Below are 13,396 nucleotides of genomic sequence, written 5' to 3'. Positions count from 1 at the left end.
GTTTAGTCCCCCTCCCTGTTTTTATATATTTTTTTGTTTCCCTTCCCTTATGTTCATCTGTTTTGTCTCTTAAAGGCCTCATGAGTGAAGTCATATGATTTTCGTCTTTCTCTGACTGACTAATTTCACTTAGCATAATGCCCTCGAATTCCATCCACGTAGTTGCAAATGGCAAGATTTCATCCGTTTTGATTGCTGAGTAATATTCCATTGTATATATATACCACATCTTCTTTATCTATTCATCCATTGATGTACATTTGGGCTCTTTCCAGACTTTGGCTATTGTTGATAGTGCTGCTGTAAACATGGGGGTGCATGTGTCCCTTCGAAACAGCACATCTGTATCCCTTGGATAAATGCCTAGTAGTGCAATTGCTGGGTTGTAGGGTAGCTCTATTTTTAGTTTTTTGAGAAACCTCCATACTGTTTTCCAGAGTGGCTGCACCAGCTTGCATTCCCACCAATAATGCAAAAGAGATCCTCTTTCTCCGCATCCTCGCCAACATCTGTTGTTGCCTGAGTTGTTCATGTTAGCCATTCTGACATGTGTAAGGTGGTATCTCATTGTGGTTTTGATTTGTATTTCCCTGATGATGAATGATGTTGAGCATTTTTTCATGTGTCAGTTGGCCATCTGGATGTCTTCTTTGGAGAAGTGTCTATTCATGTCTTTTGCCCATTTCTTCACTGGATTATTTGTTTTTTGGGTGTTGAGTTTGATAAGTTCTTTATAGATTTTGGATACTAACCCTTTATCTGATATGTCATTTGCAAATATTTTCTCCCATTCTGTCGGTTGCCTTTTAGTTTTGCTGATCGTTTCCTTCGCTGTGCAGAAGCTTTTTATTTTGATGAGGTCCCAGTAGTTCATTTTTGCTTTAGTTTCCCTTGCCTCCAGAGTCGTGTTGCGTAAGAAGTTGCTGTGGGAAAGATCAAGGAGGTTTTTGCCTGCTTTCTCCTTGAGGATTTTGATGGATTCCTGTCCTACATTTAGATCTTGAATCCCCTTTAAGTTTATTTTTGTGTATCATGTATGAAAGTTTACCCTTCCTTACTTTCTTACATATTTCAGCATATCTTCCAACATAAAGAAAATGTAATTACCATATTCTTGGAAATTAACATTGATGAAGTTATATTACCTAATAGAGAGTTCATATGAAAATTTTTCCCATTGTGTCAATCTTCTCTTATAAACTAGAGCCATTTCTACAGTGACATTAACATTTTAAAAAATCTATGTCAGTTGTCCTGCATTATGTTCTATATAGAACCTGCAGTACAATGTTCAACTGATGTGGACTAGATAGTGGCCATAGCAGTCTTGTTACTCATTTCAAAGAAAATGCTGTAAAATAATCTTCATCAAGAATAATGTAGGCTTTTGTGTATTGCTTTTATTCTTTATAGATGACCATTATGAGATTAAAGAAGTTTCAATTCCTAGTTTGCTAAGTGATTTTAGTTAGAAGGTCCTTATTATTTAACATAACATTTTTTTTGTATAATTGGAGATCATGTCCTTTATTTTCCCTTACTCTCTTAAAATGATAAATTTAATGCAACATTTCTAATGTCAAACTACCTTGGTAGTCTTCAGATATCCAATTTGATTATAATGTATTAATATAATGTATTTTATATGCTATAGTACCTTAGTACTTTTTTTTTTACTACTTATTCATTTATTTTGAGGAGCAGGGAGAGGGGCAAAGGGAGAGCAAGAGAATTTCAAGCACACTCCATGTTCAATGTGGAGTCAGATATGGGGCTCTATCCTGTGACCTTGGAATCATGACCTGAGCTGAAATCAAGTCACATGCTCAATCAACTGAGCCACCCAGGAGGCCTGAACTTTAGTATTTGTAAAAGCAAGAGAAGTAGAAAAGAACAATAGAAAGTTCCAGAATAAAATTGTTTTAATGAAAACATGTACCCCTTGTTTCCTTGTTGGTTTATTTTTTATGTAGCTGTAGCTATGCCTAGAAGAAAAATAAAGTCAGAGTAATTTGGTGGATTCAATCCAAAAAGATATAGGAAAGCTCCTTTACAGAATTAAAAATTGCTTGGACATATATATATGTCCACTATATATATATATATGTGTGTGTGTGTGTGTGTATACACACATACACATACACACACACACACACACACATATATATATATATATATATATATATATATATATATGGTTCATTATACCTGGAGGAGGTCAATGTTATGTGTATATCTATAAACTGTGTAATTTTAAATATATTTCATATATTTAAATATATATAACTTATATATATTACACATTAGTTATATAATGTTTTATTGTTATTGTTATCTTCAAAGAGATGGTCTTTGGTAACATTTTGAAAACAGGATGCCCACATGGGTGTTTTTTTCCTTATTTAAAATTTGTCACTCATATTTGAACACACTACAAACTGAATTAGTCAAAGAAACTGAAAAGACATTTAAAAATTAATTCAGCTCCATCCATTATCTCTTTCAGATTTAACACTTATTTTTTTTATTAGAAGTTAACATATATTAAGGTTCAGCAATTTCAAGTGTATTTATATTTTCTTCTTCAAGGATGAAGGAAAATAATCTCATAATGGGTTGGTAATTTGTCTGAAGATCAAACTGCCAGTAAATGGTGGAGCAGGAGTTGAAGCTTGCACATGTCTCACTGAAAGACCATACTCTTCCCATGAATCAGAAATAAGGAAAACTTGATTCTTGCTTCAAAAGTGAGATTATGATAGAGCAGGAAAAAGTGAGTTTATGTTTTTCAGGCAATAATGGCATAATTCATGACAAAATTTCAAGGTCTTCTAGGAATAATTGATGCTGCCTATTGGATTAAGGATGTCTCACCTAAGGAAATGGTCTTGATTATATCTGCAAGGATGATAGGATTTGGGCAGCTGGAGATGGCAGAAAAATATTTGGAAATGAGAATAACATGCAGTGAGGGGTGTTGTAGACAACTAGACAATTTTTTCTAAAAAGGTCAACAGTTTCCTTTCTTTCTTGCTTTTTCTTTATTTCCTTCCTTTTCTTTCTTTCTTTCTTTCTTTCTTTCTTTCTTTCTTTCTTTCTTTTTCTTCTTCTTCTTCTTCTTCTTTTTCTTTTTTTTTTTAATTTTTTTTTTCAACGTTTATTTATTTTTGGGACAGAGAGAGACAGAGCATAAACGGGGGAGGGGCAGAGAGAGAGGGAGACACAGAATCGGAAACAGGCTCCAGGCTCTGAGCCATCAGCCCAGAGCCCGACGCGGGGCTCGAACTCGCGGACCGCGAGATCGTGACCTGGCTGAAGTCGGACGCTTAACCGACTGCGCCACCCAGGCGCCCCTTCTTCTTCTTTTTCTTAATTTTGTACTTGAAAAGGTTTCTCTATTGATTTTTGACCTCCACTATTTCTGGTGAAAAGTCAACAGAATTTATTATTTCTGTTACCCTGCACATAACACATAACACATAACATACTGTTTTCTCCTGTGGATCTTGTTGAGGCTTAGTCTTAGGTACTTTAGGGGAATAGGTTGAGGGTAGATCTAATGCTAGGATAGTGTTTCTCAACCTCAGCATTGCTGATATTTTGGGCTAGATAAATTTTTTGCTGTGGGGGCTGTTGTATGCAAGGGAGGGTGGTTAGTACCATCCTTGGCCAATACCCACAAGATACCGATAGCACTTCACTATTTGTAAGAATCAAAAATGCCTCTAGTCATCACCAAACATTGTTTACTCCAGATACTGTTCAGTCTTTGACAAGCCCACCCGATTCTCTAACTCTCCCATTAAGAATCACTGTTCTAGAATACGGTCCCCACTCCTAATATAAGGTGGTCTTTCTGCTATCTCAGCTGGATGCCATGAATGTGTTAAAATGAAATATAAAATGGAGAACTGACTTGAAAATTCCCAGAACAGACAAAACCATTTAAGTCACATTAGCAAAATTTATTTAATAAACATATGCAAAACTTAACTTAGTTTTTTTTTTTTTTCAACGTTTATTTATTTTTGGGACAGAGAGAGACAGAGCATGAATGGGGGAGGGGCAGAGAGAGAGGGAGACACAGAATCAGAAACAGGCTCCAGGCTCTGAGCCATCAGCCCAGAGCCTGACGCGGGGCTCGAACTCACGGACCACGAGATCGTGACCTGGCTGAAGTCGGACACTTAACCGACTGCGCCACCCAGGCGCCCCTTAACTTAGTTTTCTTATAAATGCCTTTGATAAGCATAAGAGAAACTTATCTTCCTAAAAATTGTACAAGATAATCACTTTTAACCAAATCTCCAGCTGTCAAGAAATCCCCATTGTAACAACCAAACATCGTAAAGCTTAAACAGCTTCCTCATTTTCACTTTATAAACCATCCTATATGTCATGAGATCATGACCTAAGACTGAAATCAAGAGTCAGATACTTAACCAACTGAGTCAGTTGGGCACCTCTCTCTCTCTGTCTTTTAAATTCATGACTTTGTTTTCAGTGTTAAATATGGCTCCCATCATATACAATGCACTTACTTATTTAAATGGCTCTCCTGTACATAGCCAAATTCTCATCATTGCCTTACTACCTAGATGTCCTTCTCTCTTTGGTTGGATTCTGACATCCTGCACCAGGCTGCCACCTCATATGTGAATATCCTCCTTAACTCTCTTTGATCTCCATCCTTTACCCCAGGCTGGGCAGTCTCCTATATACCACTCCAGATCACTGCAGCTCTGAAACCCATATCACTTGACCTTGCATGAGAAAGCTTTGTCATCTTGCTTGGGCTCTGACTCTTGTGCTAAGCCACCCCCACTTTGGACTTCTTCCTCATTTGAGCTGGCTGTGAATTAATATTCTGGACTACTGTGATTTTTTAAAACTCAGATCCATACAATGGTCAGCCCTGCTAAAAGGTTTTGGAACTAAATTGTTTCAGAAGGGAAAAGAAGAAAAACAAGAGAAGGAAATAAACAAAAAAGGGGGAAAAAGAAAGAGAAAGAAGAAGCTTCAGTTCATTTTTTAAGCCATTTTTTTCTAAAAATTGATTTGTACTAACAGCCTACACTAAATTCTGAAACACCTATTCAATCATTCATCTAACACACGTGTGTATTGATGACTTCTGAGGCAGTGGTTTATTTCTCTTGCAGAGCTTACAGTCAAAGACAATATGTATATATTAGAAAAAGGGCATTTTTTTACATTTCCAGGACAACTTTTATTTATTAAATTTGAATCTATTATAGTTCAATTTTTGTTTGTGTGTATGTATGTTGGTGAATTAAATAATATGCAAAGCTATACTATGGGGTTCCTTTTACTACATGGGATTCATTAGACATAAAAGAAAAACAATTATATGCTAATATATATACCATATGTTGAATGCTTATTATATGTCACACACTTAAAAAAAATGTGTATTTATTATGAGAGAGGAGAGAATGTGAGCAGGGCAGGGGAAGAGAGTGAGGTAGAGAAAGAGTCCCAAGCAGGTTCTATGCTGTCAGCCCAGAACCTGATGCAGGGCTTGATCCCATGAACTGAGATCATGACCTGAGCTGAAATATATATGCTTAACCAGCTGAGCCATCCAGGTTGCCCCTATGCCATACACTTTTATAGACACTTTAAATTACCTTGTTTAGGGGTAACTGTGTGGCTCAGTTGGTTAAGCATCTGACTTTGGCTCAGGCCATGATCTCATGGTTCTTGGGTTTGAGCCCCATGTTGGACTCTGCACGGACAGCTAAGAACAGATTCTGTGTCTCCCTCTCTCTCTCTGCCCCTCCCTTATGTGTGTTCTCTCTCTCTGAAAAATAAGTAAACATTAAAAAATGTATTTAAATTAACCTAATTCCCACAATGAACTCATGTGTAAGATTGTATTTCTGTATTCTTTTGTATATGCAGAAATAGATTCAAATTCAGTTTAAGTAATAACTTTCACTTCTGGGAAGAGTTAGCAGACACAACGTTCCCTATTCCTACCATTTAGACAACTGAAACCCATGACTCTGGTATATAAAACAAACATAAGACTCTAAAGGTGAAAAAAAAATGAAGCAAATTTACTAGGGACTTTGGGATCTGATGAATGACGTAGTGCTGAGTTTCCCAGGTTTTCTTTTTGCCTCCTATATCCCAGACATATAGCTGAAGAAGTCAGCAATCCAGAAATACCAACAGGAAGAAACAAACAAACAAAAAACCTCCACCGAGATTTGCTATCTCTAACCAAACAGTCAGGAAGGAAACTTGTGAACAGTAACAGCTGTACTCCATTCAAGCAAAGAACAAAATGCGGCCCCACCAGTACACATACCAGAAAACGTTGGTGGTGAACCTAGAAATTCATTCTTTCAAGACTGCAATACACACCCTAATTCAAAATGGATCATGGCCCTAAATGTAAATCATAAAACCATAAAACTTTTATAAATAAATAGATAAAATCTTTGAGATCTAGGAATAGACAAAGAGTTCATAGGTTTGATACTAAAAGTACAATACATAAAAGGAAAAATTAATAAGTTAGAGTTTATCAAATTAAAAACTTTTGGTAAGCAATTTGTTAGAAGGATTGAAAGACAAGCTACCCACTGGAATAAACTGTGCACATCACATTTTTCTGACAAAGGCCTAGTATTTAGAATATACAAAGAGTTTTCAACTCAATAGGAAGATAACTTAGAAAATGAGTATGAAAATTTTACTGAAGAAGAAATACAGATATCAAAGAAGAACAATAATAGTTGTTCACCATTATTTTCCATTAGTGAAATCAAAAAACTCCCAAAAAACAGAAGTCCAGGATCAGATGACTTCACAGGTGAATTCTACCAAATATTTAAAGAGACTTAATACCTATTCTCAAACTATTCCAAAAAAGAGGAGGAAAGAAAACTTCCTAATGTATTCTACAAGGACAGCAACCTTGATACCAAAACCAGACAGACACATTACAAAAAACAAAACAAAACAAAACAAAACAAAACAAAACAACACACAAAAACTATAGGGCAATATTACTGATGAACACAGTTCCAAAAGTCTTCAACAAAATATTAGCAAACTAAATTCAACAATATATTAAATGGATCATTCATCACCGTCAGGTAGGATTTGTTCCAGCAATGAAGGATGGCTCAATATGTACAAAGCAATCAGTGTGATACATGGCATTAAAAAAAATGAAAGATAAAAACCATAGGATCATCTCAATAGATGGAGAAAAAAGCATTTGGCAAAATTCAACATACACTCATGAAAAAAAAAAAAACAACTCTCAACAATGTTGGTTTAGAGGCAGCATACTTCAACCTAATAAAAGCCATATATGAAAAACCTACAACTAACATCATACTCAATGGTGAAAAACTGAATTGATATTTTCCTTTAAGATGAGGAGCAAGACAAAAATGTTCACTCTTGTCACTTGTTTAATTTAGTAGTGGAAGTCCTAGCCACAGCAGTCACACAATGAAAAGAAATAAAAGGGATCCAAATTAGTAAGCAAGAAGTAAAACTATTACTATTTGCAGATGGCCGATACTATATATATATATATATATATATACACACACACTATATATATATATATATATAGGGAGAGACAGAGAGAGAGAGAGTATATATATATACTCTAAAGACTCTACCAAAAAACTATTAGAACTAATAAATGGATTCAGTTAAGGTCCAGGATACAAAATTAATATACAGAAATATCTTGCATTTCCATATGATAATAATGTATTAGAATAATGTAGCAGAGAGAGAAATTTTTAAAAATCTCATTTACAATTACATCAAAAAGAATAGAATACCAGGAATAAATTTAACTAAGGAGTGAAAGACTAATACTCTAAAACCTATAAGACACTGATGAAAGAAATTGAAGATGACACAAACAAATGGAAAAATAGTTCATGCTCATGGTTTGAAGAACTGATATTCTTAAAATTACCATATAACCCAAAGCAATCTATATATTCGCTGTGATCCCTATCAGAACACCAATAGTATTCTAAACAGAAGTAGAACAAATAATCCTGAAATTGGTATGGAGTCACGATAGACACCAAATAGCTAAAGCAATCTTAAGAGACAATAAGGTATCCCAACCTAAGATTTAAAGATAAACTGCAAAGCTACAGTAATGGGAACAGTATGGTATAGGCAGAAAAATATATACATAAATCAATGGAATAAGATAGAAAATCCAGAAATAAATCCACACTTCTATGGTCAATTAATCTATGATAAAGGAGGCAAAAACATACAGAGGTGCAAAGACAGTCTTTCCAAAAAATGATCTTTTTCATGCAAAAGAATAAAACTGGACCAATTTCTTACACCATATGCATAAATAAACTCAAGATGGATTAACCATCTAAATGTGAAACCTGATCATAAAACTCTTAAAAGAAACATAGGTAGTAACCTCTCAGACATCAACTTCAGCAATATATTTCTAGATCTGTCTCCTAAGGCAAGGGAAACAAAATTTAAAAATAACCTATTGGGAATATACAAAAAAACCTGCACAGCAAAGGAAACAACAAAACAAAAAAGCAACCTACTAAATGGGAGAAGATATTTGGAAATGATATATCTGATAAGTGGTTACTATCCAAAATACAGAAAGAACTTATGCAACTCAACACCAAACCAAAAACAAAACAAAACAAAACAAAACAAAACAAAACAAAACAAAGCAAACAATCTGATTTAAAAATGGGCAGAGGACCCTGAGACAGTTTTCCAAAAAAGATATACAGATGGCCAACAGACACATGAAAAGATTCTCAATGTCACTAATCATCAAAGAAATGCAAATCAAAACTACATTGGGATAACACCTCACACCTATCAGAATGATAGTATCAAAAAGACAAGAAATAACAAGGATTGACAAGGCTGTAGAGAAAAGGGAACACTTGTACACTATTGGTGGGAATGTAAGTTGGTGCAATCTCTGTGGGAAACAGTATGGTAATTCTTCAACAAATTAAAAATAGAAATCTCATATGATCCAGTAATTCCACTACTGGATATTTACCCAACGAAAAATACACTGATTCAAAAAGACATATGCACCCCTTTGTTTATTTGCAGCATTATATATGAATATATATGAATACACACAAACACACATGCGCACACACACACACACACACACACACACACTGGAATATTATTCATCTATAAAAAAGAATGAAATGAAATGAAAGTACAACATATGGAATATAGCCAATAATAGTGTAGTAATGTTATTTTGTGACAGATGATAACTACCCTTATCATGGTGAGCATTGCATAATTATCAAATTATGAATTTGAAGAAAACAACAATGATATATCACTAAACACCTATCAGAAAGGGGAAAAAGGACAATTCTAAAATATGAATTGACAGTTTCTTAAAATACACATACATACATACAGATACACACACACACATACTGTACAACTGAGAAATTGCACTCCTGGGCATTGTCCCAAATATAATGAACATTAATAATAAAAAAATACAATTTAAGTGAGTAGTAGAATTGTATTACTTGTCTCCAGGTCCCACACTCTTTAAAAAAAAAATGTTTACTTGAGAGAGAGAGAGAGCACAAGCAGGGTTGAGACAGAGAGAAAGTGAGACAGAGAATCCCAAGCAGGCTCCACGCTGTCAGCACAGAGAGCAAGGGGGGGCCTGAACTTATAAACTATGAGATCCTGACCTGAGCTGCAATCAAGATTTGGACACTTAACTGCCTAAGCCTCCTATGTGTCCCAAGGTGTCACACTCTTAACACTATACTATAGTAACCTGCAATGTTTTGTCCTCTGTCTGTACGGACCCAGTTTGTAACTAAAAAAGTGCTTCTTTTTAAAAAATTTTCTAGTAGTATGATGATATTTTTTAGCATTTTTAACTTAGATATTCCTTACATTTAAGTCCAATAGCACACAACTATAAAATGTTATGATTTAATGTGTATGTACTCTGGAAATTTTGTGGAGAAAGGGTTATCTTCCTGAAGAATTCATGGAAGTTAAAATGGGTGGGCAATGATTTGCCCCATGTGAGACAATGTTAAGTCACCTTTCTACAGACTCATTCATGCCAATGCTACTTGCAAATAAGGAAAATACTTTGGAACAGTACTTGGACTGCTAACTCTATTTACTAGAAAATGTCTCAATCTTAAAAAGAAGAATTGTCACTTAAAAACTTGCTTGTTTGTTTTGAAAAGAATAAAAATGTACGGGGCACCTGGATGGCTCAGGTCATGATATGAAGGGTTGTGAGTTTGAGTCCCGTGTCAGGCTCTGTGCTGGAGCGGGGAGCCTGCTTCACATTTCTGTGTCTCCTTCCCTCTCTCTGCCCTTCCCCCTGCTCATGCTCCCTGTTTCTCTCTCTTTTAAAAATAAACATTAAAAAAAAGAATTAAAATGTAGACATCAATATATTGTCCTTTCCCCATCCCAAATTAAGAAAATGGGGTGCTCTTTTGTCTTATTCTGTGAATTTTATAAAGTGCCCATGCAAGTTAGCAGGAAAGAGCAGTCGGCCCTTTTCTTTTTGCTTTTACTGGGCAGGAAAATTACCAAATTACCAAATTACCAAAAATGCACGGAAAAGCTTTAGAAACAATGAAGTAAAAAATTGAGGAATCAGAGTGATTTAGTCAGGTTTCTCCAGAGAAACACAACGAATAGGATGTGTGTGTGTGTGTGTGTGTGTGTGTGTGTGTGTGTGTGTGTGTTTAAAGATTTGTTTAAGGAATTGGCTCATACAATTATGGAGGCTGAGAATTCCAAAATCTGGTAGGGTTGGCTGGCAGGCAGAAAACACAGGGAAGAGCCAATGTTGCAGTTCAAGTACAAAGGACCTCTGCTTAGGAAGAGTCGATGTTGCACATGAAGTCTGGACAGTTTGCTGGAGAATTTTCCTTTTGCTCAGTGGAGGTGAAGCCTTTTGTTTTATTCGGGTCTTCAACCGATCAGATAAAACTCAATCCCACTAGGGACAGCAGTCAGCTTTATTCAAAGTCCAGCAATTTAAATGTAAATCCTATCCATAGGTACCCTCAGGGAAACAAAAATCTGGGCACTGTAGTCCCAGACAAGTGACACATAAAATTAACCATTGCACAGGCAATTGCTTTAAGTTACAGGAGGATATTAATACTCAAAAGAAAATTGCAGAAAATTTCACTTTACTTGGGATAGTTAAAAGATTGTGTGGAGGATTAAGAAGAAAGGGAATCTGTAGGAATTCACTGTGTCATGTTTGTAGAAGATATAAAACAGTGAATAGAAAATATGCTATGATCTGCAGGACAGAAAATTCTTCTCATTTTTCTCACCAAGTTAATTTTATGCAGGAGTGTTATCAGCAAAGCTATAAAACCCTTACCATGTACCAAGCATTCTCCTAGGTGTTTTATATATATTAACTGATTGATTCATTTTAATGCGTTAGCAGACAGGATTTATTACCAACCACCTCCCCTTTTTTTCTGCAAAGATGAAGCAATGAAAGCATAGAGAGCTTACAAAATTTGCTCTAGGTCACAAGTCTAATAAATCTCAGATTTTAATTTGAACCCAGGTCATCTAGTTTTAGACCCTGTGTTCTTCGCCACTACTCTTAATGGCTTTCATAAATATAACTCAGATTTTCACACTGAATTTGAATCCGCTGTTTTACTAGCGTGCCAGCAGGTTATTGTGTATGGGAGAAGCTCTTGTGGGGTGAAGTCAGAATATCCATCTCTGATTCTATCTTCTCATCTGTCAAATGAGAGTAATTACTGCATTAGGTTAGGCGACGCAAGATAAACTAACATCACAGTGCTTGGCATAAAATAGAACATAATGATTTATTTGCCTTCTCCCCACCTGCCTTCCTCATAACCACTTAGACCTTCTCCCTAATTTTTATGTAGATGTTATTAAGTGTTTCCAAAAAAAAGTACATATTAGCAAAGTTAGAATTTTAAAATGAAGGACTAGGGAAGGTTTTTTGGCTAGGGAATACCTGACATTGGAGTCATATATTATTGGAATAATATGACTTGGGTTAAGACAGTATTAAAAATGTTAATGGTATAAAATGAAAAATACTATGTTTTATCTGCAGATTACTTACCTCCTACTTCCAAATGAGCATTAATATGATATCCTGTAGGCCTCTGTCTTCAGCTAAATTAACACAATGAAGGCTTTAACCCAAAAGATTGACACTAACTACGTTAATGTATTTACGACACTTCAAATAAATTTTTATTTCACTAAGGTAAAACCATAAATATGTGGATATTATATTTAGCACACACACAATTATATATTAGTAGATAGATATGATAGACAGATGGGTTGATACATTATTCTCTGTAGACTAGCACATAACAGTGACATTATTTATTCCTTGAAAACTTGAAAGCACTTCCTATCAAAATCAATCAGGCCTAAAGCCATTTTCATCTAAAAATATTTCTCACTTTTCTCCTGACCATGATTTATTTTTTCCTCTAAATATAAAGCCAATTTTCTATTTTAATAAAAGTGCTATTTATTCCCACCAGATTTTCCATACTATAATTATGAACTGATAAAATTTTCATTTCTTTTTTTTAACAGTAGACTTATTTTATTTTTCATATAGAAAAAAAATTTTATCTTGAATATCTTCAGAATGGAACTGATAAAAATACACACCAACATTTTGTTTACAAAAATAAGGGTCATCACGGAAAATAAAAATCTCAAGTTTTAAAAAGTAGCAAAGTAGCATTTTTATTTATTCTCATCTTACCTACTTCTACCCCTTCCAAAAGATAGACTACTTAAATTAAAAATGCATACAATTTTTATTTAAAATATTCAGTAGCCTTATTTTTTTAACCTCAGTGTAGTTAATAAAATAAAAAAATATATATATATATACAATTAAAGTCTGTTAAACAGAGATCCTTGTAGTATAAACAAAACTATCCTGGGAAAAATAAATTTATTTTTAGTCACTCTGTGATTTGGAACCAGCCTTTCCTTCGATTTGGTTCAAATTGAACTTGATCTATAGGCAACTTTCCTTAAGGTTTCTGCCATATGGATACATGATCTCCTACTTCATTATTCAGTTGGGATCATCTGAGTGGATTTCTAGAAGGCAGTCATGCATCTATGCCTATATCACCCTCTTGTCTACACTGATTCTTTGTTCTTATATCTTTAACGTCTTTTTGCTTCTATCACCATTAATATAGACCTTCCTCATCAATTTCTGTTTTGTTTTGTTTTCAGTTAAAGAGTTTTGTTTTGGTTTTCTATCTTTTTTTGTTTGTTTGTTTTTCTTTTTGCTACAAGTCACCAAAGAGTCATT

This window comes from Lynx rufus, unplaced genomic scaffold (assembly GCF_022079265.1).
Source record: "Lynx rufus isolate CCGP_SWC_20201006 ecotype Redwood Valley unplaced genomic scaffold, mLynRuf1.p SCAF_7, whole genome shotgun sequence".
Lineage (NCBI taxonomy): Eukaryota > Metazoa > Chordata > Mammalia > Carnivora > Felidae > Lynx > Lynx rufus.
Note: the sequence above shows the minus strand (reverse complement) of the source record.